This window comes from Amblyomma mixtum, chromosome 2 (assembly GCF_055824585.1).
Source record: "Amblyomma mixtum isolate Tamu chromosome 2, ASM5582458v1, whole genome shotgun sequence".
NCBI lineage: Eukaryota > Metazoa > Arthropoda > Arachnida > Ixodida > Ixodidae > Amblyomma > Amblyomma mixtum.
This window is the reverse complement of record NC_143013.1, coordinates 23,453,466-23,478,729: the sequence shown is the minus strand read 5'-3', so window position 1 is coordinate 23,478,729 and position 25,264 is coordinate 23,453,466. Positions and strand designations below refer to the sequence as shown.

General features: G+C 46.5%; 1 protein-coding gene across 8 annotated transcripts in view; it reads right to left on the bottom strand.

Annotated features, from left to right (window-relative positions):
* The window catches only part of LOC149358691 (metabotropic glutamate receptor-like), a 297,659-nt gene that overhangs the window by 186,305 nt on the left and 86,090 nt on the right, over positions 1-25,264 (bottom strand). For all 8 annotated transcript variants that reach the window (XR_016288715.1, XM_089570845.1, XM_089570847.1 and 5 more), the window contains exon 2: positions 2,076-2,182. The gene's annotated coding sequence lies outside the window, so the exon portion shown is untranslated. The remainder of the gene's footprint in view (positions 1-2,075; positions 2,183-25,264) is intronic.

Below are 25,264 nucleotides of genomic sequence, written 5' to 3'. Positions count from 1 at the left end.
CGTGGGCAGTCTGCGAAATAAGCTAACAGTAAGCAAAGCCGGAATAACGTAGGGAAGTATACACGTCCCAATGGGCCCTTTATCTCCGAATCCTTGTCCACATTTTATATAATACACGGCCTTAAAGACATGGGCTATTCCCCACTGTTACTCAGGCTATCTTTTTTATTGTTATCGGGGCAAGCTCGTATCGATTGCTTTCGAAGTTTACAGTGCGGCCATCAAAGGTTTCTTGTGAAATGCAGATGCAATAGCCGATGAAAATTGGGCATAAAAGATTTTTCTGTAATAAAGAGAAGACATCATGAAATGACAATGGCAACCGCATTGTTATTGATCGATCGACAGCGATGTTATAGTCTATTCGTTTTGCGAGCAGTTTCTGGAATTCATCTTACGTAAGCGTTCTTCCCAGTACCGGCGCAATTCTCAGTTAAAAGCATGGCAACCCAGCCATAATACTGTTACTTCGCGCTCAGTGTCACACGCGGCTACCCGCGCCACCCCAGGACATCCTGGTTCATCCCCTGGACATCCCATTTCCATGCATCCGCACGACGTCGCGAGGGGCATCGGCTCGGCGGCAGACCCGAGCTATGGCGCGGAGGCGACGCGTGGCGGCATCATTACCGTCCTCATCAAATGACGGCACTAGCGACGATCCCCCCGCACATTACGAGCGCGACCACCGCCGGACGATTTGTGGCCACGCGTCACGGAACCATCGGGCTGGTGCCTGCGTTGAGTGCAGTGAGGCCGTCGCCAGCGTCGACCCATGCACGTCCGCCAGGATGCGCCACTGCATCAGTGGACGGTCGCCGACCGTGATCACCGGGTAATGACGCAATCGCCTCCGCAACCGAACGCCGGGCTAGCTGCGCCGTCAGAGGCCATGCATGTGTCTACGCCAGCATCAGCCTCCTTTCTTTCTTTTTTTTTTTTTTTGCCCCGTGTCCTGCCTTCTACCCCGCATTCCTACTGCATTCTTTCCTTGGTGGGGCTACTATAGTGTGATTAACCCCTTAAGGGCACGTGCGGAACGCTTTTATTTTGCCGTACTTCGCTGTCGCATCTGGCTGGCTGGCACGGCAACGACTTTGTTTTTTTTTTCTGGGGCGGGGGGGGGGGGGGGGGGGGCGGGGGGGGGGGGTTTGCTGGAACCACACAGGCCCTGAATTAAGCCCAAGGGTGTCCAGATTATAGTTTAAGCTCGCCATGCCGCCATTTCAACAACGAGTGTATTACGTCGGTCTACTATGCGGTAAACGACATCGACTTTTTTTTATTATGCAACCCGAAGATGGCGCCAGAGAATCTGGCCTTGTCCCATGTTCGAATGGTAGTGTCTCGATAACCGCCAAAAACTAAACGTTTCTTCCATTTCTCAAAAACTTAAAAGATTTCGTTGGAAAAAAATAGTTATTTTTGTGTAAAATGACAAGATTTCTTTGTGAGGTGGAAGACAATCGGGTGAAATCAACAATACAGCAGTAAAGCGAAAAACTAGACCTCATGTTTGTTACGTCTCTGGATTCCAAGGTGAATTCTGAAGCAGAGCGCATACATGGAAGTGAGTAATAGTGCATGCGCGAGAAAGAAAGCAATCGTCCTCAGCTGCACGTACTGTATTCGGCAGCCAAATGAACAGGTTAACTTTATATATCACAAAGACACGGCGGTGAGTGTTTTCGTTTTTCAACAAACAACGAAACCAGTAACTTAACATGGCTGCGATTGTGCCGCTGCATGTCGGTAGAGCTGAAATCCCGATGTAGTGTGTCTCGTTGTGCAACTTCCCTGTTTCGAGTGATGACAACTACGCGGTTTTGTTTCAGCGACTCAATTTTGCGACGCAGCCAGATTATTCCAAAAGACCGTATTTCCGGCTCTCTAGGCTACATACCAAAGGCCAACGATAGTGCTTGCGAAGAAAAGTGACGTCTACCGACCGAACGTTGCTTCTCGCCGGCCTAATCGCAGGCGCTCACATGGAGACATTCTTAGTCCCCGATAAATACCACGGCTGCATCCGGTTTTGCGGAGCGTCTTTCTCGCGTAGGGAAGGCGATGCTCACCTTACGCGGGTTCCAGTGCTGCATCGAGACGAGCGCCGGACCACGAGGCGTCCGAGCCTGAACGGCGCCGAGTCGGAACCGGAACGGAGCCCGGATCTTCACTCGGTCTGGGAGGGAGGAACGCGCGGTGAGTTTTATTTCTTGAATCGAGTCAACTCAGCTCTTTTTTTTTTTTTTTTTACACCTGTAACCAAGGTCGAAACTCCCCATTAATAGGCAGCCCTCGTCCCCTCTATCTCTAGAGTACAGAGAATTATCTCACGTGTCTTCAGCGCTGAAGGGCTTAAGGTTCATGAGCTTATTTAATATATCAAATAGCACTTATTAAGAATACTACGGTTTGCTTCAAAAGAGACAGGACGAAGGGACTCTTGAATGCAAATACTGGTGTCTTTGCAAGCATGTCTAGCCCATCGACATCCAATATGCGTCGGTCAAAGAAATTGCTGGAAGAACAGCGATAAAGAATGGTTGGTTGGTTTGGTTTGGTTTATGGGGTTTAACGTCCCAAAGCGGCTAAGGCTATGAGAGACGCCGTAGTGGAGGGCTCCGGAAATTTCGACCACCTGGGGTTCTCTAACGTGCACTGACATCGCACAGTACACGGGCCTCTAGAATTTCTCCTCAACGAAATTCAACGCCGCGGCCGGGATCGAACTCGCGTCTTTCGGGTCAGCAGCCGAGCACCATAACCACTGAGCCACCGCGGCGGCTGATAAAGAATGCAGTGAAGCTAAAAAAAAAATGCGGAATAATATATTCTCTTCATAGATTTCCGGTGTGTATGACTACTAACAATGGAGCGTTGAGTTTCATTGTTTTTACATGCGACACATTTGATTAACCCTTTAGAATAGCTGCCGCACCAGACATATCTCAGCTTGGGCAGATTAGACATGCTGAATCTGCGGTTTTGGCAAGTGACTTAGACCTAAACCGTCATGAGTAGGGAAAATATAACGTGCTTATCTCTTTCGGCAATCATTACGCACTCGAAAGGTTGGTTGGTTGGTGTATGGGGTTTAACGTCCCAAAGCGACTAAGCGTCGCGTTAATGCTGTAGTTGCTGTTGTTGAATAAGGTACAGGCGCGGCCATAAGTAAACGGAGCACGCTATTGCATTCGGAGTGCAATCACGCTTTCTTCATTGGTAATGAAGAAGCGTTGTTTCTCTACAAGAAAGCCCACCAACCTCCTCGACCAGCATGCGCGTACCACTGCTGGAAATTTCAATTAGGTGATGCGTGAAAAATATTCGAAGACAGTTGAGTGCTCCGTTGACTTTTGTCCGCGCCTGTACGACCAAAATATATTTTTAAGTGAGATACCGCACATTCCGTATCACCATAAACGTACTTTTTTTAGTTCTGCTGATCCATGAAAATCAATCCTGATATTTAATTTAGAAAAAAAGTCAACAAACACAGCCTGACAGCACTTCGATTTGCATATCGTCTGAAAAGGACATAAGGTAAACACGCGAGTCAGCACCAAGGGTCTTCGAGGAAAGTGCAAGATAGTACACAAAAAAACTGCAAGCACAACATAAAAATACGCCAGTCCGGAGCCCGCATTTAATCACTTTCATCATAGCAAGAAATAAGCGCGCTTTAGACGAAGTTTCAACTGGCAGTCATGTTAATTCTACATAGATTAAGAGAGCTAAAGCACAGGCGAGTGAAAGAAACTTTTTCGCTGTTTTGAGGATTTTGGAGGGCTACGCAACCATGTTGCCTATCCGGATTAAAATGTTCTAGTCGGAATGCTGAGGGAAGCGCTTGAAGCACTAAACCAAAGGAAAAAAAAATATTTTGTAGCGTTCTGCGCACCAACGGGCTAAAGGTACGAAACCTACAAAAAGCAAGTTCACGGCCAAGATTTACACGCTGACAAAGTACAGCTGTGCCGCATTAGTGCTTTCAAGCTTACGGTGAGCCCTTAATACGGTCCTACTGATAACTTACGTCCGAGCGGACCGGTAGTTAAGCGCTGCGAAAAAAATTAAGCCTAGCGGCTAGAAACGTCGACGCTCGGATTACGACGACGGGGCGTTGAGCCCCTTATAAACTGCTTCTTTCAGCTTATCCCTTTCTGAACTGAAAGCAAATGAGAAAAAAAAAATGGCGACGGCGCTCATCTCCTGTGTTTCAGGAAAGACTTTTAAAATGTTATTTTGATAAGCAAAAAGATCATAAGATCTGCTCTAGTGAACCTCTGCTCGCGTTGACGCAAGGAGGAATTTAAGAAGCTTCAGCGACTACGAGCGAAGAATGGAGGGATAAGGGCGCAAGGCAAAGAGGGGAGAGGGCGCGCCAAGTAGAAACAGCATGGTTGAGCAGGTATGTTCGTTACACACACACACACACACACACGCACACACACCACACGCACACGCACACACACCACACACCACACACCACACACCACACACCACACACCACACACCACGCGCACGCGCACGCGCACGCGCACGCGCACGCGCACACGCACACGCACACGCACACGCACACGCACACGCACGCGCACACGCACACGCGCACACGCACACGCACACGCACACGCACTCGCACACGCACACGCACACGCACACGCACACGCACACGCACACGCACACGCACACGCACACGCACACACGCACACGCACACGCACACGCACACGCACACACACACACACACACACACACACACACACACACACACACACACACACACACACACACACATGTAGGAAGAAGTCTTTGCTTGAGGGCTTATTTCACCGAAAGTTACAGGATGACGCAGTCGTCTGTGTTGTGAGTGCAGTGCCTCAAGCGTTTAATGAGCTTACGGACGTGATAGAGCAGCAAGCCAGATTCGCGACGCAGCATTACAAAGAGTGGGAGACAGAATTTCGAAAGCGGAGAGTAGGAATGGGTGGAGAGAACAAAGGAGGAACTGGAGGTATATCATGAATGACTCTATGAACAAAGAGTGGAGGCGGTAATTCTTATCGCATCAATCACTGTTTAAGGTTAATACGTCCAGAAAACCTGGCTCTCTTTAGGGATCTGCATCTTTTTTGTTCAGACACCACGTGACGCCACATAAAATATCTTCAGAAGAAGGCCAATGTACGTGGCTCTAAGTCTTGCTGATCGAATTGATTTAGAAATCAGCACTTGCAATTCCGAGCCAGGATTGCGCTAGTTTACGCACTTCCATTTGAGCCAGATTTATTTCAGCCTTCGCCAGTGACTCAAGCGCCTGCAAATCAATGTAGTCGGGACAGCAAGCCAGTAGGAACGATAGAATGAACAGAAGGCAAGGTGAGCTGCGTGTTACCGGTCCAGTGTACACATCATTTCACGCTATTTCAAAGTTAGGAATGATTCTTGCAGATATGGTGAAATTCTAGACACGCCTAAGTTTCACACGTAAAAAAAATCCCCTGAAAAAAAATCTAGGTTTTGAGAAGCTTAACATTGCGCGCTTTTATATGGAGCTAGAGGCTTCTTTTTTTTTTTTTTGCATTCACCTTAGATTCTCGTCACAAACCAATGATACCGAAGCGGCCAAGTTCAAACTCAGAGCTTTTGGAAGTGACCCGATAGGGCCCACGCTTCGATGACGTGAATCAAATAAAGCCCTAATGGGGACGGTAGACGAAATCTCTGAAAAAAAGAGTAGCAGCGATTAAAACCAGTTCGCATAAATGTGCAAAGACACTGCACAGTACAAAAGCAATCTTTACCCAAAGGGATGAAACGGTGAAGTGTCAAATGAAGGAGTGGAGTCATGCCGGCCCTACTGCAGCACTCTTGGAACTGTAAGCACCCTTGTAGTTAAATAACTCTCTAGCACTTCGAAGTGCCAAGTAAGTTACGCGAACCTGGCTAGAACAACTCTGTGTCACTGGAGCAGTCGTTTTCTGCAGCGATAGCTTCACTCTGCTAGGTAAAGCCGAGTATCGCAGTGTATGCAACATCACGAGCGTGACTGGCAGGTGGCGCCAAGAGAGCAATCCAGGAGTTAGGTTGCCACCTCGGTCACGTGACCTTGCAGCGCCAACAAAACCTGCCTGTCGGATAGTGAGCAAACTGCCCACCGCGGTAGGTGACCGTTAAATTAATGATTGGTCGCTCGGAGAGAGCAACTTGGGCCACACAAGGCACACCGCTATAAGCGCCTGCCATCGCAGGGCTGTGGCGCATCGCTTAACTGCTTCACCACCGCGCTAGGAACAGTACGAGGACTCCCAGGGATCTATGAATGTAAAAAAAATAGAGAATGACCTTGTGCATATATGGATATTACCCCAATACGCTATCACGTCATGCCCTTAAGGCGGAGCTTAAGTGCGCTCTCTCTTTTTTTTTTCCTCCTCACAAGGTGTCCTGACAGGCGCAAACACACAAGACAAGGCTATGCAAGCACCGTCCACTACACTACACAGGAGAAAAGAGTGAGTCAGGCAAACGGCGTTGAACATTCGAAATTAGGCCTGTTCTGCAATGTCGGCCAGGACAAAACCATTCGATCCATCCAGCGCAGTATCAAAGGAGCAAAAGCCAAATGCAAGAGTGCCCGCCTTTTGTTTGATGTCGTGCGGGGCGCTTACATAACTCATCGGGATCGACCCGCTTCTTTTGTTTTGATCTCACCCGCTCCTACTCAGCACGTTTGAGTGCTCGCGCCTCCTCGATGGAGTATGCGGGCGTGATGCGGGCCGCCCAGGGCATTCCGAGTCGAGGGGTCATTGAGTGGATGGCGCAAGCGGGCCGGACGCCAGACAGCGTCGGCCACAGCACTGACGCCATCATAATCAAAAGAAGCGCGGTATATGTAGACGCGAGGAAAATAAAAATATAAAAGACCCGTGAAAGCGAGAGGATCGCGCGAGGTCGCGAATGAAAGAGATTCCAGGCCGGCGCGCTCCAGTCAGCGTGGTGCCGCTGTATCGAGCGATCCTTGTCGCGCAATCGATCTGGCTTCGCGTGGCGCACATAGCGGGCTGGCTAGACTAGGTTGCGGTGCGTGCGGTTGCGCAGTTCTGTCTATAGGTATTCAGAAAGAAACTATGTTTTCATGCTTAAAAAAAAAAAATGGAGTGACGCATTCTGATCGGCTTACGAAAATTCAAAGTTGCATACGTCCACGTGGTTATCTGAAATTAATCACTGAAAAATTTATTTACCATCTGAACGTTCGATAGATATTCACACCACATAAATTTAAACGAAATTTCAGCTAACTGCAGTTTTTACCGACATGTGCAAATTAATATCTAGGGTATACACGACCAGATGCGATTGAACACGGATACTATTTTGAGTGCTACGTATTTCGTCTTACTCAAGCTTGGTACATGAGGAGTCAGGAGCATGCGGCCAGGAGCAGTGCCCAGTTAGTTTCGCGGAACCATTGTGGTCTGCCGCTCTATAAATAGTAGGTAAGCAAGCTCTAATTGTCGCGTAATTGCGCTCTGTTAACAGTACTGATGGAAGTAAGCCGTATATATATTTTTTTTTTGCAAGGAAAAAACTTCTTGGCTTAGCATGTAGCTTAAGAAACCAGCTTTAAATACGAGCATTATGAACCGATTTTTTTCTGCACTGGAAAACTGCATTCCTCTCATCTTAAACTAATTTGCGTTGTATTTTTTTGTCGCTGTTTGTACTATCGTGATTAAAAGTTTACTGTTTATTGCAGCTTTACATCGTAAAAGAATTGTATGGAATAGTTAGTACCGGAGAGAGCCCGCATGTCGCCTCATTGACACATTTCAGGTGACTGGATTCTCTGACTGCACCAAAATAAAATTATTTTTCTGCACACTCGCGTCCCCCAGACTTTTGGCCACGATAGAAACTGAAGATAAGATAAAACAAGCAGCGCAAGCGCTGCATACTGAGTTACGGGTTGGCTGTAAAATCAACAGAGCACTGGCTCATAATATACAGCTAGATGAGAGAGGATCTTATGTTGGTGGATTATCAAAATGAAGCAGTTTGCAAAAAGCAAAAATCATTTGCGTAAAAGGTGCAAAAGGAAACTAGTTTGCTTGTTCGTCAAGAACATTCTCATAGCACTCTCAGTGATTGATTTAGCTTATGTGGATTTAACGTACCCAAGAGGACTCAGGCCATTAAAGACGCCGTAATTAAAGGCGCCGGAAATTTCGACCGCCTGGGGTTTTTAACGTGCATTGACATTGCACAGTGCACAAGCCTCTACAATTTCGCATCCATCGAAATTCGACCGCGGCGGCCGGGATCGAACCCGCGTCTTTCGGGTCAGCAGCCGAGCGCCACCACTGAGCCACCGCGGCAACTCTCTCAGTGGTTGGATAAATCCATCTTTGTAATATACTGATGTTCGCTTTCGCAAAAAAAAAAAAAAAGTTATAGAAGGTTCTGTGCGTTAATATAAAACACCCGGATAAAACGTTAGAGTATGAGAATCAAGGAAGATTTAGTGAATGTTCATGTTCGTCCCGATTAGAGCCCACAGTCGATAGCCGACAGCTGTTTCATTTAAAAAAATTTCGCAATTCTTTCTTATTTAATCTATTGGACGATAAGAGCCGCTCTGAGTAAAGTCATAATGTTCTTTTGTTACTTTTTAAAAGAGTAGAAAAGGATTAAGAATATCTCCCACTATTTATAAATAAAAGGCCAAAGCTTCAAGAGCCCAGCCGATCTAGAAAGTCTGCCGCGCTCTAAGCGAAGAAGACACCAGCCACGCCCACCCAGATTACATCGCGGAATAGACAGCAAGTTAGAAATAAAAGGATGGCGCTCGGAAAGGAATGGCGCGCCACATGAGGAAAGAAAGCAATCAGCGCTCAACTGGACCTCTGTGTGGCAATAACGGGACTAGGGGCAAGGCTAGGCGCACCACACAAAAAGACTATTATGATTCCGTTTACTTTTTGCCCCCCTCTTCACTACGGAGTGATACCGCGACCATCAACTCGAAGCAGTCACCTTAGAGCCCGGACAAGAGCAACTCAGAGGTTGGAGAAAAGATGAAAATGCAGTGTAAGGAAGACAATATCACACGTTCAACCGCTAAGACAGCAAGGCAGAAGGAGGCATAGTACATGTGTCCGAGCCTGGGCGGAGCAAACCTGTCTGCAGGATCTGCACGGCAAGAACGCATTAATCTCGAAGAACGTGGAGGACTCGTCCTCGTCATTGACAGCGAGAGCGAGAGGAAACCTCGCCACATTCGTCCTCGGGGTTTTGTGGTCGATTCGTTAACTGCAGTGTAGGAATGACACTTGCCTTTTATCGGTTTGTTTGCGCCTGAGATTGCTATCACAAGAGGGTGCAGTTATAGGTGTGGCCAGGTCTCTTAGCCCGAGGTGGCGTCGGATAAGCGACTTGTGACAGAGGATCGTATATTCGCTGGAGCAACTGAAATTTCAAGCTGGTTTTTGCTCCCATTTTCGGCAAACTGCGGCGGACATCTCGAAACCTGGTGAAGACAACGCTGGAACTGCAGCCAAAATTGACTTCGGAACAGAAGCCTAAACTGAAGCAGAAACCAGTCAAAGCTAACCAAAACTTTTCGTCGAAATGGTTTCCGGCGAAAAAAAAAAAAATTGCCGCGCCAGTTTTGCGAGCGGCATTCGAGCCTCTGCGAGCACGAATAGAGCACCTTAGTTTTTAGACGCCTCAGTCCGCTGAGCTATCACCGCAACGAGTCATGTCAAGTGCTGTAATTTGTATACAACACTCGATCGCTAGCGAATAAATCGTCGTCATCTTTCTTCAGTTCTCTCTCCGCTTCAAGATGCTCGGCGGCATTGGTGCTGGAGCCGTGGGCATGCGATGAAAGCGGATGTGTCGCGAGATAGGAAGGATCGCTTAATTCTTAAAATTCTGCGGGCCCTTTCATTTTCTTAGGGAGCCCAACATAACATGTGCGCGTTGCCGCACATGAAGATGAGAAGGGGGCCACGGACGCATCGATAAGGCCGAAGATGAGCGGTTGAGCGTTCTACACTATTAACATAAGGGAGTATTATTTATTTATTTGTGACGCTGAGTGTGCCGCGCGGCATAAAACGTGGTGTTAGTAAAAAAAAGAGTAACAAAAAAGAGTAAAAAAGAGAAAGGAGTAAAAATAAAGTGTACTGTCTTTTAGAGCACTCTCTTTTATAAAGGGAAGTGCTCTAGAGGACAGCTAGCTCTCTTTTTACTCCCATATAGACAGACATCTTAGTGTTTACAATGTACGGCGCATCAAGCAGCGAAAGCGGCGAGCAAGGCTGAACGCTCTGTCCGGCAAGAGAAACAGAAGCACCTCAATGGGGTTGCGTGCAAAGTGTAAGATTTGTAAGGAATTGTAGCCTGGATGCAATAAAACTATATTGAAATAAGGAAGTAATTACTCATTGACATCCACCCGAGAGCAGCCACACGGCTACAAAGAAAGCTATCCAGCTTTTTCCGTAGCTATACAGCTTTCCTTTGTAGCCGTATGGCTGCGCTCGGGTGGATGTAAATGATTAATTACTCCCTTACTACAAATCTACTCCACCTTGAGGGATTCCCCTGAATATTTGACCAAAACTATATTGAATTGAAAAGTAGCTGAAAGAGAAGCGGCTCATAGCGGCGGCTCCTCAAGCCGTGAAAGCAGATAGGGAGACGAAGTGGTCTGTCCATTTCGAAGACAACGAGATAGCTAGCAGTTTTTTTTTTATCCAAGTGTGGTGAAGAGAGCCGAGGCACAGAGGAAAGCGGTGAGGCATACAGTGAAACTTGACCATAGTGACTTCTTTTAAAGGCTGAGCGCAAATTAAATAAAAACGCTTTCTTTGGCGTGAAAAATGAAGAAGGTTCAGTGGTGTACCACCTTCTGCGCTATGGGATATGGACCGCAGGAGATTTGATGTAATTAAGCGTAAGCAGGGAGTGATCATGGTCTGCTGGCGCCGGTAGAATACACAGGAGATACCGGTGCCATATAGGGCAACATCCCAATCGCTGTACAGAGCTCGAGCGATGACTGTGTCATGTTCCAAAAGCTTCGCGCCTTAGTATGTTTTCTTTTCTGCAATTACGAATACTATTTTTGTGCTCTTTATTCTGATTATCACCAAGACTAAGAGAAAACTACTTATGCCATGCTAACTAGCTTACACGTACGAAGTGCTCGAAACTCATGATATCAATTCTGAGAATAAAAGTCAAAGATGCAACCGTTATAAGTCCTGATCGACAGTTTGCAGACAATTACGCAATAACAAACGTTCAGATCATCAGTACAGGCATGCTGAAGATGACCTAGCCAAACAAGGATGCCTTCCATTGAGCGTCTATTGAACGAAAGAGTGTATTTTCTAGATGGAGTACTGTCGACTCAGCAGCGCGTGCCAGGGGTCGTTCCGCGTGTGGTGGTTTCTTCGGCTCCCCGGCTGCAACTTTTCTACATCCAGATGATGCCATACGCATATCGACTGGACGCGGCCTTTTGAAAGAGCGTAATGGTTTTCAAAAAGAAATGTTCTTTTGTTACTTTTTCTGTTTCTGTTTATTTTTTTCCGTCAGCAAGGCTTATTTTTCTTGTGCCATGAAAGGCATCATCCGCAGTACTGCGCGTACATGGTTGACATTTTTTTCTCGCCGCTGCAGCCTTTGTTATGCATTGCGTCTCTTTTTTTTTTGTGCTCACGTTTGGGAAAGGAATGCTTAAGGACTTTGTTCGACTTAGATCCCCTCGTGTCTTCGAGCACAAAAAACAGCGAGCGTTCTGTTGCTTAACAATGCCAAGTGGCTAGATACGTGTCATCATTTAAGTTTTTTTTTTTCTACTCGAATGAAGAAGAAAAGTTCGGTGTCAGCTGGCAGAGCCGCTATACTTCTTTGAGTGGATACACGAACGCGCAACCAGTCCAAACGACACACCTCAGCGCATTGAAGATTCCAGAAAACTTGACTTCAAAGGGACAGGAGGCGGTACTCTTGAAGCCGTAGCAGGCTTCCCGAAATTGCAACGGGCTTAACAATTTGCGTTGTGTTCAGCCCGGAAAGCTTCAGCTTGCACAGTACTCTTGAGCATTTTCGTGCGGCTAGTGTCCAGGGCATATTCATCGCTATATCATACAAGTCTTCCGTCGTGTAGTAGATGTCATGTTTGTGCAGTCCGGGAACACGCTAGCAAAAAATACTTAAGCATACAATAATTGAAAAGTATTCCTGTCACCCTTGCGATTAAATAGGTGCCTTCGCGCTCGATGTCTTCACCGTTGGTTATCATTACAATGCTAATAATACCAGATTTTCTGAAAGCCTCAACCTTCTTCCTAAGATACGCACGAATTATAGAAAGTTCCCCATGTTGTTTACAGGAATATCTTTATGGAGTAACATACCCTATGACATCAAGTCATCTACAACATATTATTTCATCACCTTCAGAAATATCATCTTCTCTATAAATTATGATGGTCACATTAAATCATGATTTTATTTATTTATTTATGTACATACTGCAGACCATGGTTAGGTCCAAGCAGGAAGGGCAGGTGCACAAAAAGCAAAATTATAGCAACAAAAATACAACAATACAGCAAAGATAATGTAGTAAAAGAACAATACAGCAATGCAAGACAAAGCAGGAAAAATACATAATACGCAATATCAAAAAAGATGGCTGAGGAACGCGTCTGATTTTCAGGGTTGATTAGGTTCGGTTAATGAGTTCCAGTCGGATATGGTGCGTGGGAAAAAGGAAAACTTGAACGAGTTAGTCCGGGCAAAATATGGTTTTAACAAAGCTTTGTGATAGTGTCGTGTATTCCGTGTTGGCATTGGGGAAAGATAAGCAGAAGGGTCAAGTCTGAGTTTATTGTTAAGAAGTAATGAAAGAAAATCTAAACGAAAATTTCGTCTTCTTACCTGTAGTTCTTCAATACCGTTAGCATGCATCAAGTCTGAGGGGGAGTCAGTGGGTAGATATTTTGAATATATGAATCTAATTGCTTTCCTTTGAATGTTCTCGAGCTTTCTTATGTTAGACTTAGTATACGGGTCCCAAATTATGCAAGCATATTCAAGCTTGGGTCTAATTAGAGTATTATAACCTAAGAGCTTAACGTTAGCGGGGGCGTTTCGAAGTTTATGCCTTATATAACAGAGCTTACGGAATGCGAGTGAACAGATGTTATCTATGTGAGAGTTCCAAGAAAGGTTATTAGTAAGTGTTACACCCAAGTACTTTACGGACGCTACTTGTTGCAATGGTGATGATTCTAATTTATATACATATTCTAGAGCGTTTATCTTGTTAGTTATGCGAAGAGAAACGCTTTTATCTGCGTTCAGTGTCATGTCCCAGCGCTTGCACCACTGTACAATATTAGTAAGCGTATTTTGTAGGTCACTCTGATCGTTTTCATTGCTAACATCGCGAAATAGGACACAGTCATCAGCATATAATCGAATATGTACGCCAGGACAAACTTCATCGATGATGTCGTTAATGTATATTAGAAAGAGTAGTGGCCCCAGTACGCTTCCCTGTGGCACACCTGATGTGACTGGGAGACAGCCAGACTGGTGCCGACCGATTGAAACATGTTGACTCCGGTTAGTTAAATAATCATTTATCCAGGAAATAAAAATAGGCGGAAGTCCAATAGTTTTTAGTTTTAGAATTAGGCTGTGGTGTGGAACTTTGTCAAACGCTTTACTGAAATCTAGAAAGATCGCGTCAATCTGGCTGTTATTGTCAAGTGATGCCGCAAATGAATGGATAACTGAAAGTAGTTGAGTTACTGTGGAAAACCCTTTGCGAAAACCATGCTGGTAATCTGTCAGAATGTTGTTGCGATCTAAGAATTCATTAATGCTAGTTGCGACAATATGTTCCATTAATTTGCAGCAAGATGACGTTAAGGATATAGGTCGATAATTGGTCACCTGAAGGCGGTCGCCTTTTTTAAATACAGGTACGACTCGGGCTATCTTCCAGTCTTCAGGTACACACCCGGTTAACAATGACACGCGAAATATAATAACCAAAAACCTGGCCAGAGATTCAGCATACCTCCGAAGAAAACCGTTAGGAATATCGTCGGGTCCTGGGAATGATTTAATTTTCAGGTTTAGTAACATTGAAACGACACCATCATACGAGATGAAGTTAACTTCAGATGGATGTGCTGAAGTTGTGCTTGGTGCATCGTACGGTTTTGGTTGAGAAAATACACTGTGAAAGTAATTGTTAAAATGGTGAGCAATGGCAGGCTGATTGGTAACCGTTGTACCATTGATAGTCATTTCTGATATAGGGGCTTTTTTATCGCTAATGTGGCGCCAGAATTTACCCGGGTCGTTTTTTATGAAGTTCGGCAGAGTTGTTTTGAAATAATAATCTTTTGAACGGCGTACAGCAAGGGCGAGGCTTTCTCTTAAATGGTTGATTGTGCTCTGCTGTGCGCGATGCTTTTTTAGCCTTTTGATTCGGCGTCTGAGATGAATGATACTGCGTGTCATCCAAGGCGTCTGCTTGCGAATGTTTTTGTATTTTACAGGTATGAAATTTTTAAGGCAATAGTGACACATTTTCTTAAACTGATTCCAGAGTGCGCAGGCGTCGGTTCCATCACCATAGCACCATGCTGTCTTTAATGTACTGTGTTATTCCCCAACTATTTCTATTATTGTTTTGTATCACTATTCAAGGTCTACCGTGTCCTTATAGCATATGTTCTGAGCACGTTTTGTAATTGAATTTATATTTATGTTGCGAACGTTTGCACTGTCTATGCCTGTTGTTTATTTGGACAATTTTAAAAATATTTTACATCACTTTTTATTTACACTGCATACCTTATTTCTTGCTGCGTTCATATTTCACCAATTGCTGCTCTGCTTGATGCATATATATTGTATACAAATCATTCACTTTGTACTAGGAGGTCCCTCCTATAGTTTCCGATATCTGGAACCTCCTAGAGCGTTACATATTATGTATGAAATTTGCATATCCTAAGAATAATAAACTTCAACATGAACTTAGCCTATGTGCCCCTGGCAGGAGAAGAGACAGGAATTGTGATAAGAAATTAACGGGAGACAGATATGGGGAACCGATAGTTTTCGGGAACTGCGTCGAGACGAAAGCAAGGCACCAACAGAAAAGGAAGACGGAGACAGACGGACCAATACGAAAGAAACCAAAGAAACACCTTCGCCGGCTTCTCGAACGCTCCGCCGCCGGTGACACCGGCTCTTATTCCGCCCCGTAATTGTCGTTCACGGGGCTCCGCCCGGCAGAGGAAAGCACGCCCAGGCGTGCACGCCACGTACCCGGCCGCCTTCCGTTCGTGGCTGGTGGGAGAGCGCATAGGGAAGGGTCAAGGAAAAGGGATCCGAGAGGGAGGAAAGGAAGAGAGCGGGGATTAGGAGGCGGAAGTCACAGTGCTCGTTTGTCCTTCCCTACTCCCCCCACACGCCGGGAACCGAGGGAAGAGAACTCCGCTCGCACGCAACAGCCCTCCGCGAGGTCAGCGCTCATAAAGGGGCAGTTTGCTCGCTACACACGATCAAGCGTCGCGTCGCCTACCAGCGTTAGTAGCCTCCGTCGCGTAGCAGCAGCAGGTGCGGGCCGCGCGGCGCCTTGGCGCCCGCGCTGCTTTGTTCACTTATTTAACGGGCTCGGTTGTTCCCCCGTTTTCCCCCACTTCCCTGCTATCTTGCACGCGCGGTTTAAGCACCCTCTTTCCCCGGCTTGTGTGACGTTTACGCTGGCTGCGGAGCGGCTCGCGCGAAAACGCTAGAAATGCAATTCAGCGCATTACGCGAGGGCGTTTAAAGGAAGCAGGATTCGCTCGCTTTCAGGAGAGCTGTTGTGGCTGCTTACTGTGGTCTCTAGGGAAAATGCACAGTGAAGATAGAATAGTGACAGAAGGCGGAGTTCTCTGCTAAGAAAAAGCGTTGAAAAAGGGGCTCTTATGATGATTCATTTGTAGGTATCGGTGGATTTTGTGTGGCAAACCAACGTCTCAGCACACAGACGTTTTTGCATTACGGCTTGATGGAAGTACAGCCATGGCGGCGGAGATAGAGAGGTATGATTATACATTTGGCCCCTACCCAACAGTATTGTTAAAGAAAATCAATATTCTAGAGAGAATGAACTTCAGCACGACGGAAAACATCATTTGGCAGATATTAAATAGTGGAGAGCTTCTGGTCACTTCGATACAGTTTATGTAGAATATTAGAGAAACTATTTTAGGAAAGTCACGACGTTTAATCTTGTACAGGCTATTTATTTCATGCTCGTTTAAGTTGTTGGCACCAAATAGCATAATCTACCGCTTGTTGTGCAGGTTTACACTAATACTGGCCATACAGGATCACCAGGTCTCATCTCTATTCTCTTCTCATTTATTTCTGTTACTTTTTGCCGCCTCTTCTTTTCCTTCCTCCTAGTGCAACGCTTCAGGCCAGAGACGAGCCACTTCAACCAACCTCTCCATTCCAGCCCTTCTTCAAGATCTGGATCGGAGTTCTCTCTTGGAGGCCAAAACTGCTTGAGAGGCCGATTTGTCATCAATGTATTAACGAATATTACCGGTATTCTGTTAATACAACATCGCCTAAGTGGACCACTGCATTGATGATCATCGCATCGACGGTTGGTCAATGACTGAGTTGATGAATCAAATGGGCGCCAATATGCGTAGGCGCACCGACAGCACCCGTTTCATGACTATGGTATGAAAGGCTGTTTGAATAATATATTACCGTTTGCTTTAAAAAAAAAATAAACAGCTGACAAGAAAATCATCACGGGTGCTCAAACCGGGCTTGCGCGTAGCAACTAAGGCGTTCTTCGACGACCTTCATTTTTTTTTTTTTCTCCGGGAAGATGTATTTCTTGGTCTTTAAACTAAATAAACTTTTTTCCTTTGTAAGCACCAGCGCGTCTGTGTCGTGCTTCCTTCTGTGTCGTGTCTTTCTGCTATGGTCCTAATTTGAGTGATGCAATCAGATCGCAATTCACACAGCGTGGTAGGAACACAAAGCAAAGTTAGAATATTCCCGGTAATTTCCTGCATCATAGAGAAATCAGAAGTCTTATTATACCAATCGTATTTTTGTATTTCAGGTAACCAGCTTAATTCACGTAACACCAGCGTCACAGCCTTAAAGAAACGCGCAGGTCTCCAGGATTTATGTCTCCGCCGTAAAATTGCACGACTGTCACTTTTTCATAAACTTTATCATCATCCATCACTTCATAACGACTTTTTTTCTTTGCCTACTTCGATTTTTGACCGCCGCGATCATCCTTTTAAAGTTAGACGTTTCACGTGCAGAACATTTATCTATGCGCATTCATTCTTACCACGCACAATATCTGACTGGAACACTCTGCCTTCACATATCGCAACCACCACTGATCCTGATAAATATTTTAAACTTATATCTTCAATAACTACTGCTTAACTCTTCGCATACATTGTTATTTTATTTGTTCATGGCTTCCTTTTTTGCAGGGTTTGTGACTAAAAAGATTCATTGTATTAGTGTTCTGTTTGTATAATTTTAATAATGCAGTAATCTTCGTTCTTTGCCGCGCTGCCATTCTTTTGATTCTTTTGCTTACTTATATGTCATGCAAAGTGTCTTATTCGTGCTTTTGATTGATTCTTTTGCTTACTTATTTCATCCAGTGTGTCTTATTTGTGCTTTTGTTGTTTGTTTTATATTTGTGGTTTTTCTTTTATTCTGTTCAATTGCCTGTGCCCCCCCCCTATGTAATACCCTCTCGAGGGCCTTTAGGGGTATTCTGTATAAATAAATAAATAAATTGTTGCCCTGCGTATAAAATTTCTGTCCCCAAAAGAAAAAGGATAATGTTACAGTTAGCTAAGAAAATAAACAGCTTATGCAGCTAGCAAGTAAAGGCATCGACGCGTTCCACCTTTGAGCGCGGTGAAATAAACCAGACAGGAGCTGTCAGAGAGCGAAAGGTGGTAAGAAAGGTACAAACGCACCGCAAGAAAAAAGAAAATCAGCACAATAAGAAACAGAGAATCAAGGTGCCAACCAAGGTCATGACCACTATTTTGAGCCGAAGCCTAATTGCGACCGCTCATTACCTTCACAGTGGGTGCTGTAAAAGAAACGAGCCACCTCTACAACGCATAAAGAGAAACAAATCGCTGGGCATGTGTTTTAGCAATTTCCTGCGATGCAACTGGGGAAATTATGGGTTCCCTGGAGAACTCCCCTCGTTTCCCTCGTATCCGTTTTCTTCATTTTTTCGACGATGCCATGGCTGTGGGCCAGGCCTGATGAAAGAGCGCCTTCTCTAAACGTGGTGTCGCTAAGTCAATAGTCGTCCGGCAGTGGCTAACAAGACACGCGCAAATACACAGTCAGCTTCTAGTTTGTTCGGGGACGACTACCGCAAATAAGCCCGAGCCAACTGGTCGGAAGACAGCGGCACTTTTTCTTCCAAGCGCCACAGCAGAACTGAAATATATCAATTTCGCCTTTGGGCATTCCGGCCTTATCTCTAGCTATTCTCGAAGGATGGACACGCATTCTTGTGCTATGTGGTGAACGTGAAGTGACTTATAGTAACAGGAAGGAAGGCGCCGATCAAATGAGGCGTCTGAGAAGCAGCGGTGGAAGGTAATCAGGCAGGCTTCTTTCATTTCAGTTTTACTGGTTCCGTGAGGCCTGCTACTAAATAGTTCATGGCCTTTACTTTGCTAAAAATCATGAAAACCTATTAGAAAAAAGAAGTTTCTCGAGAAGAGAGAAAAAGAAAGAAAGATGAGTTCGTTTATCAATCTACTCGGCACCTTACGCCTTGTTACAATGATTCGCTTCTAGCAGGCGCGCTAAAGTTCAATTGATATTTTCAAAGAAATAATTTTATTTCGGTTCGGAAGTTTAACGGAGCCAATGAGCTGAGTGAACAAACAGTTAGCTGTTCAAACACAGATGACGTGTTTCTCAATTAGATTTCGTACATCCCGAGATCAGCGGTTCTTTTCTAAGGTAGACTGAAAGTCATATATAGGTTCAGCAACAACTCGAACGTTTTGGTGGCCTGCTTTTGGCCCTTTGAATACATGCTACTATTGCTCTAGGGCAATAGCTCTGTAAGGAGATAGCGCCACCCAGCGGCGTTCGTGAGGAGAAGAAGACAAAGCACGAGGAGCGCGTGCGGAGGGGAACGCGGGTCAGGTCGAAGAGGATTACGTGGCAGAGAAGAGAAGAGCGCGGTGGGCGACGGACGTGGACGAGTTCTGCTGGCTCCCCGAGTTCCGGGATTGGGCCTTAGCCGCAGACGTCCGGGCCACCAGACCTGGACATCCATCGTCGAGAGCCTCAACCACCAGGCCCAGGCGCCACTCTTCTCCGTCCATCCGTCAGCTGCTCCACACAGGCCGCCTCTGGCGCCTACGTGACCTTTTTCCGGGATACCAGACCTGGGAACCGTGCCGGGAGCCCACGAACGCTGACGCTGCGGTAGCGTTTCATCGACGTTGGAACGCCAAGAGACTCCTTGACTGCCCGACACCCAGCCAGTCCTCCCCGCTCGTTGCTCGAATAAGACAAGTAGTGTGAACTTTCCTCTTTGACTCTTTTTCCTGCATTTATCATAAGCACTTTGTTCTGTTCCCCCGTGTGTTTTTCCCGTGTATTGTTGCGTTGTTCTCTTGTTCCTTTCCTTTCTTCTCGCTCATATTGTAATTGGTTTCCTTTCCGTTAAAAGCCGCCTCGTTTATTGTTTGTACTTTGGTGTTTGTTGAAAATAAGACCTGCAATCTCACAGAGTCCTCACAAATTTGGCGTCCACTACGACAGGACGAGGTCGGTTATTATTTCTTTGCCTGTTGTGTTAATTTAGGCACAGTATGAGCGCGTCAGATTTGGTTACTTTAGGCGAGCGCATGGGCTTGTGCGGCGCGGAGTTACGAGCGTGGGTGGAGGACGAGCTTCGTAAGGCACGGGAAGAGAGAGCCGCTGAGCGTGAAGCTGCGAAGCAGAAATTGGAATTAGAGGCACGGAATTTAGAGGCTGAGCGTGAAGCTGCGAAGCAGAAATTGGAATTAGAGGCACGGAATTTAGAGGCGGAGCGTGAAGCTGCGAAGCAGAAATTGGATTTAGAGGCACGGAATTTAGAGACTGAGCGAGAGGCTGCGAAGGAACGCTTGGAGTTAGAGGCGCGGAACTTGCAGCTACAAATAAGGCTCATGGAGGGTGGCGCAAATCCTCCGAGTGACCGTGGAGAGCGTAGCGTCTCATCGACCAGTTCCATTAACCCGCACAGCCTCATACCACAGTTCAATGAAGCGCGGGATGACCTCGATGCCTACTTAAAGAGATTTGAGCATGTGGCCACGGGGCAGGGTTGGCCAAAAGAAAAGTGGGCAACGGCGTTGAGCTTGTGCCTTGGTGGCGAAGCACTTAGGGTCTTCGGTCGGCTCTCGCCTGAGGATTCCGTGGATTATGACAAAGCGAAGCTTGCCTTGCTTCAGAGGTTTAGGTTCACCGCGGAAGGTTACCGAGAGAAGTTTCGCCAGAGCAAGCCCCAGGATGGAGAAACGGCCTCGCAATATGCTGCCAGGTTGTTTAGCTTCTTTGACCGTTGGGTAGAGATGCGGGGTGAAGGCCGCACTTTTGAGGTGGTTCGCGAGATGGTCGTGAGCGAACAATTTCTGAACAACTGTCATTCTCGTTTAGCCCTTTTCTTACGTGAGCGGGAGGGCAAGACAGTTTCCAAGCTGGCGGAGGCTGCCGATCATTTTCTCGAAGCACAGCGGCAAAATAACTTGTTGTTCTTCAAAGAACAGGGGGAGCATACGATGAATAAAGCCAAGGACGAGGTTTCAGGTTCACAATCTCGCCTGCGGTGTTTTCTTTGCGAGAAGACTGGGCACAAGGCGGCGGATTGTCGGACGAAGCCAAAGCAATCGTATTGCACCTGGTGCCGCGAGGTAGGACATGATGCCCAGTCATGCAAAGCTAAGAGGCCAGGAGACCGTGAGGAGTCCGCCTGTTGCATGACATCTCGATATTCACATCCCGATAGCACTGCAGTGGTAACGCGCATAGAGGGCCAGTTGGGGGAGATGGTCTGTCCTTCCAACCCGGTGGAAACTGCTATGCCCGTGGCGCACGGTGAGGTGTTCGGCCAGCATGGTTCGGTATTACGGGATACGGGCAGCACCGGTATTGTTGTGCGTGAGTCTCTTGTACCGCCAGCGGCACTAACAGGGAAAAAGGCTACATTATTCTTGGCCAATGGGACCCGTGTAGAAGTTCCGGAAGCGGAGGTGGTGATTTCTTCTCCATACTTCTCGGGTAAGGCCATCGCGCGCTGCTTGTCTACACCCTTATACGACATTATAATAGGCAATGTCCCCGGGGCTAAGCCTCCATTCCCGGTTGACCCGCCAGTTCTCACTGATCAGGCAGTTTCCCTTGCCATGACGGGTGCGGTCGATGTTCCTTCCCTTATGGTGACAGCAAAGGTTTCAGAGAGTAGTAAAAGCCCCACTCTGAACACACTCCACTTGTCACGGCCGGAGTTTCGCCTCAAACAGGAAGAAGACCCGAGCTTAGAGGTGTGTCGCAGGAAGTTGGGGCAAATAGTTCATGGCAAGGGACAGACCGCCCACTCTTTTGATACAGATGACGGGGTTCTTTTCCGGTCGTACCAAGTGTGTCCCGGACAAGTCGTTGAGCAAGCGGTGGTACCGAAGGGCTTACGCACGCAAGTTCTTAAGTTGGCACATAAGAGTGCATTACCCGGCCATCATGGAATACGGCAAACAATAGCTAGGGTGCTCAGTGAGTTTTACTGGCCCGGTGTACAGGCTGACATTAAGAGTTATGTCAGATCGTGTGACATGTGTCAGCAGACTGTGTCGAAGGCAAGGGAGAACAGAGTGAGTAACATCATAGGACGGGAACATGTAAAATCATGGTGGAAACCGAGGTCGGTGTGGAGAAAACGGTTTCACAAAGGAAAACGGAAGTACTAGCCGGAAAAGTTCTCGCGACGGTGTAGTGGTTTGATGTGAACAATGGAATACGGAAGAATGTAGCCCACACCTGTTCTTGTTGGAATTGTTTTTGTTTGTTCATGTTTGTTTCTGAGTGTCGGCTATCTACTTTTTATGCCTTCCGTGTTTCTTCGCCCTCTATGGACGCTTTACGTTGACTTTCCATCTGCTCTCTGTGCTGTGTGTGCGAAGGTCTGTGAACGCTTCGAACATTTACGACCGTCGTATTGTGTGTGGTGTATAGTGTGCGCGCTGTGGTGCGGTGTTCTGTGTTGCGATCGGCGAACGCGTCTGGTGTCGCTCTCCTGAAGTCGAGTTCTTTCCCTTGGAAAAAAACTTCCGAAGAGGGGGCCTTCTGTAAGGAGATAGCGCCACCCAGCGGCGTTCGTGAGGAGAAGAAGACAAAGCACGAGGAGCGCGTGCGGAGGGGAACGCGGGTCAGGTCGAAGAGGATTACGTGGCAGAGAAGAGAAGAGCGCGGTGGGCGACGGACGTGGACGAGTTCTGCTGGCTCCCCGAGTTCCGGGATTGGGCCTTAGCCGCAGACGTCCGGGCCACCAGACCTGGACATCCATCGTCGAGAGCCTCAACCACCAGGCCCAGGCGCCACTCTTCTCCGTCCATCCGTCAGCTGCTCCACACAGGCCGCCTCTGGCGCCTACGTGACCTTTTTCCGGGATACCAGACCTGGGAACCGTGCCGGGAGCCCACGAACGCTGACGCTGCGGTAGCGTTTCATCGACGTTGGAACGCCAAGAGACTCCTTGACTGCCCGACACCCAGCCAGTCCTCCCCGCTCGTTGCTCGAATAAGACAAGTAGTGTGAACTTTCCTCTTTGACTCTTTTTCCTGCATTTATCATAAGCACTTTGTTCTGTTCCCCCGTGTGTTTTTCCCGTGTATTGTTGCGTTGTTCTCTTGTTCCTTTCCTTTCTTCTCGCTCATATTGTAATTGGTTTCCTTTCCGTTAAAAGCCGCCTCGTTTATTGTTTGTACTTTGGTGTTTGTTGAAAATAAGACCTGCAATCTCACAGAGTCCTCACAAGCTCTAGGGCATTTCTTTTGCGGAATGCAGGAGAACAGACATCTTTTGTAGAAATATCAGCGCCTAACAAATTGTGCGTGAGTCATGTTAGACTACTTGTTAATATCGCATATTTGACGATCTGGTTTTTTGAAGTTGTTTTATTGGTAAAAAAGAGAGAGAGAGAAGCGAAAGTCCATCGTTCAGTGAAGCGAACGACGGACTTTCGCTTTTTTTACCAATAAAACGCTTCACTGAACGATGGACTTTCGCTTTTTTTACCAATAAAACGCTTCACTGAACGATGGACTTTCGCTTTTTTTTACCAACAGAACAACTTCCACAACCAGTTAGTCAGATATACGATATTGACAAGTAATCTAACATGACGTATGCACAATTTGTTAGGCGCTGATATTGTTACTTCACTGAACGATGGACGCCAGAACTGTCATATCTCAACGAAACAAAGAACAATTTCATGACAACATTAAGCGTCCAAAAGACATTATAGGTCTTTTCTCTGAGGTAATGTATTCTGTTTGCAGCGTTTAGGGTGGCTTTTTCGCCATCTGAAAGCCTTACGCCGTCGAATGGATGGCTTTCTTACTGTAAAGTATACTCCTCCTCACTAACACCACTAGTGAGGCGAAGCACGAACATTTATCAAGGCAACCGGGTTTTTCGCGACGTTAGTAAACGGTCTTCTTCATTATCTAGGGCTACATAGCTGGATAATTACTTAGAAGCCACTGAGATTTGTCCATAAATTTCTATTGGTGATTCTTCCTAGTGTTGGCACAAATCAAGAAGAAAGCACCGTAGCAGGTGACCGTACGGGAGACCTGGTACTGGCTGCCGACTATTACGACGTCTAGGCTTTGAATGAGAACTGGATGAGCAGAACGAGCCTCTTCTCAAATAAATATCGCGCAGTAGACTGAATAAACTGATTTAATAACAAGGAAACAAAAAAATAAGGTACATCAGACCACAAACGCTAGCCGACGCGGTGGCTCAGTGGTTATGGCGCTCGGATGCTGACCCGACAGACGCGGTTTCGATAGCGGCCGTGGCCGTCGAATTTCGATGGAGGCGAAATTCTAGAGGCCCGTGTACTGTGCGATACCAGTGCACGTTAAAGAACCCCAGGCGGTCGAAATTTCCGGAGCACTTCACTACGGCGTCTCTCATAGCCTGAGTTGCTTTGGGACGTTAAACCCCATAAACCAAACCAAACCAAACCAAACCAAACCAAACCAAACCAAACCAAACCAAACCAAACCAAACCAAACCAAACCAAACCAAACCAAACCAAACCAAACCAAACCAAACCAAACCAAACCAAACCAAACCAAACCAAACCAGACTAAAAACGGCTTCAAGTTTAGAGCAAGGAGGTGCACATACGGCTTATGTATGTGTTAGGAGACGTGGTGTCCAAATCAGTTTAAGCAGATCAGTTCTTATTAGGCGGTGTAGACACGCTCTTCTATCAACTGTGTTCTTGGTTAGCATTAATCCGTTGCAACGACATGCTCACTGCTTGAATCCCCATTACCGCTAACGCAAGCAGAGTTCCGAGCGTCCGTGAGTCAATGACGCGAAATAGACCTGCATTTTAATAAAGAGACGTCCACCGCTACCTGTGGCTTTGAGCCACACCCAGACACTAGCGAAACATGTCGCGACCATTTAATTTAATTACGCTTCGGCGCCATCTATTTTCTTCAGGGAACCTGTGGCGCGCCCGAAGTGAGCGAGTACACATCCGCTCGGCGGTTTCCATCCCCAGTTTCTGGTTTCGCGGCAGCATTGATACACTTTGCCTAGCCCTGGCTCAGGCCTTCGGCGAAGGACGTTGTACTTCGAAACATGCATTGCGCTAACCATATATGCCACTAATAATTTAGTATGCCGTTAACTAGTCTTTTTATAGACATTAAATGTGTCTACTTTGCAAGGTGAAGCGAACCCTGTTTTAAACACTGTAATGTGCAAAGAGTTTTGACTGACTACCGAAATGCTTATCATAAACAATAGCGTAATCGTGAAAACGTGAGTGTGCCATCGTATATCAAAGGGTCGAATTAAAAACAGTTGAGATTGCAGATTTTCAAAACCTTCCAA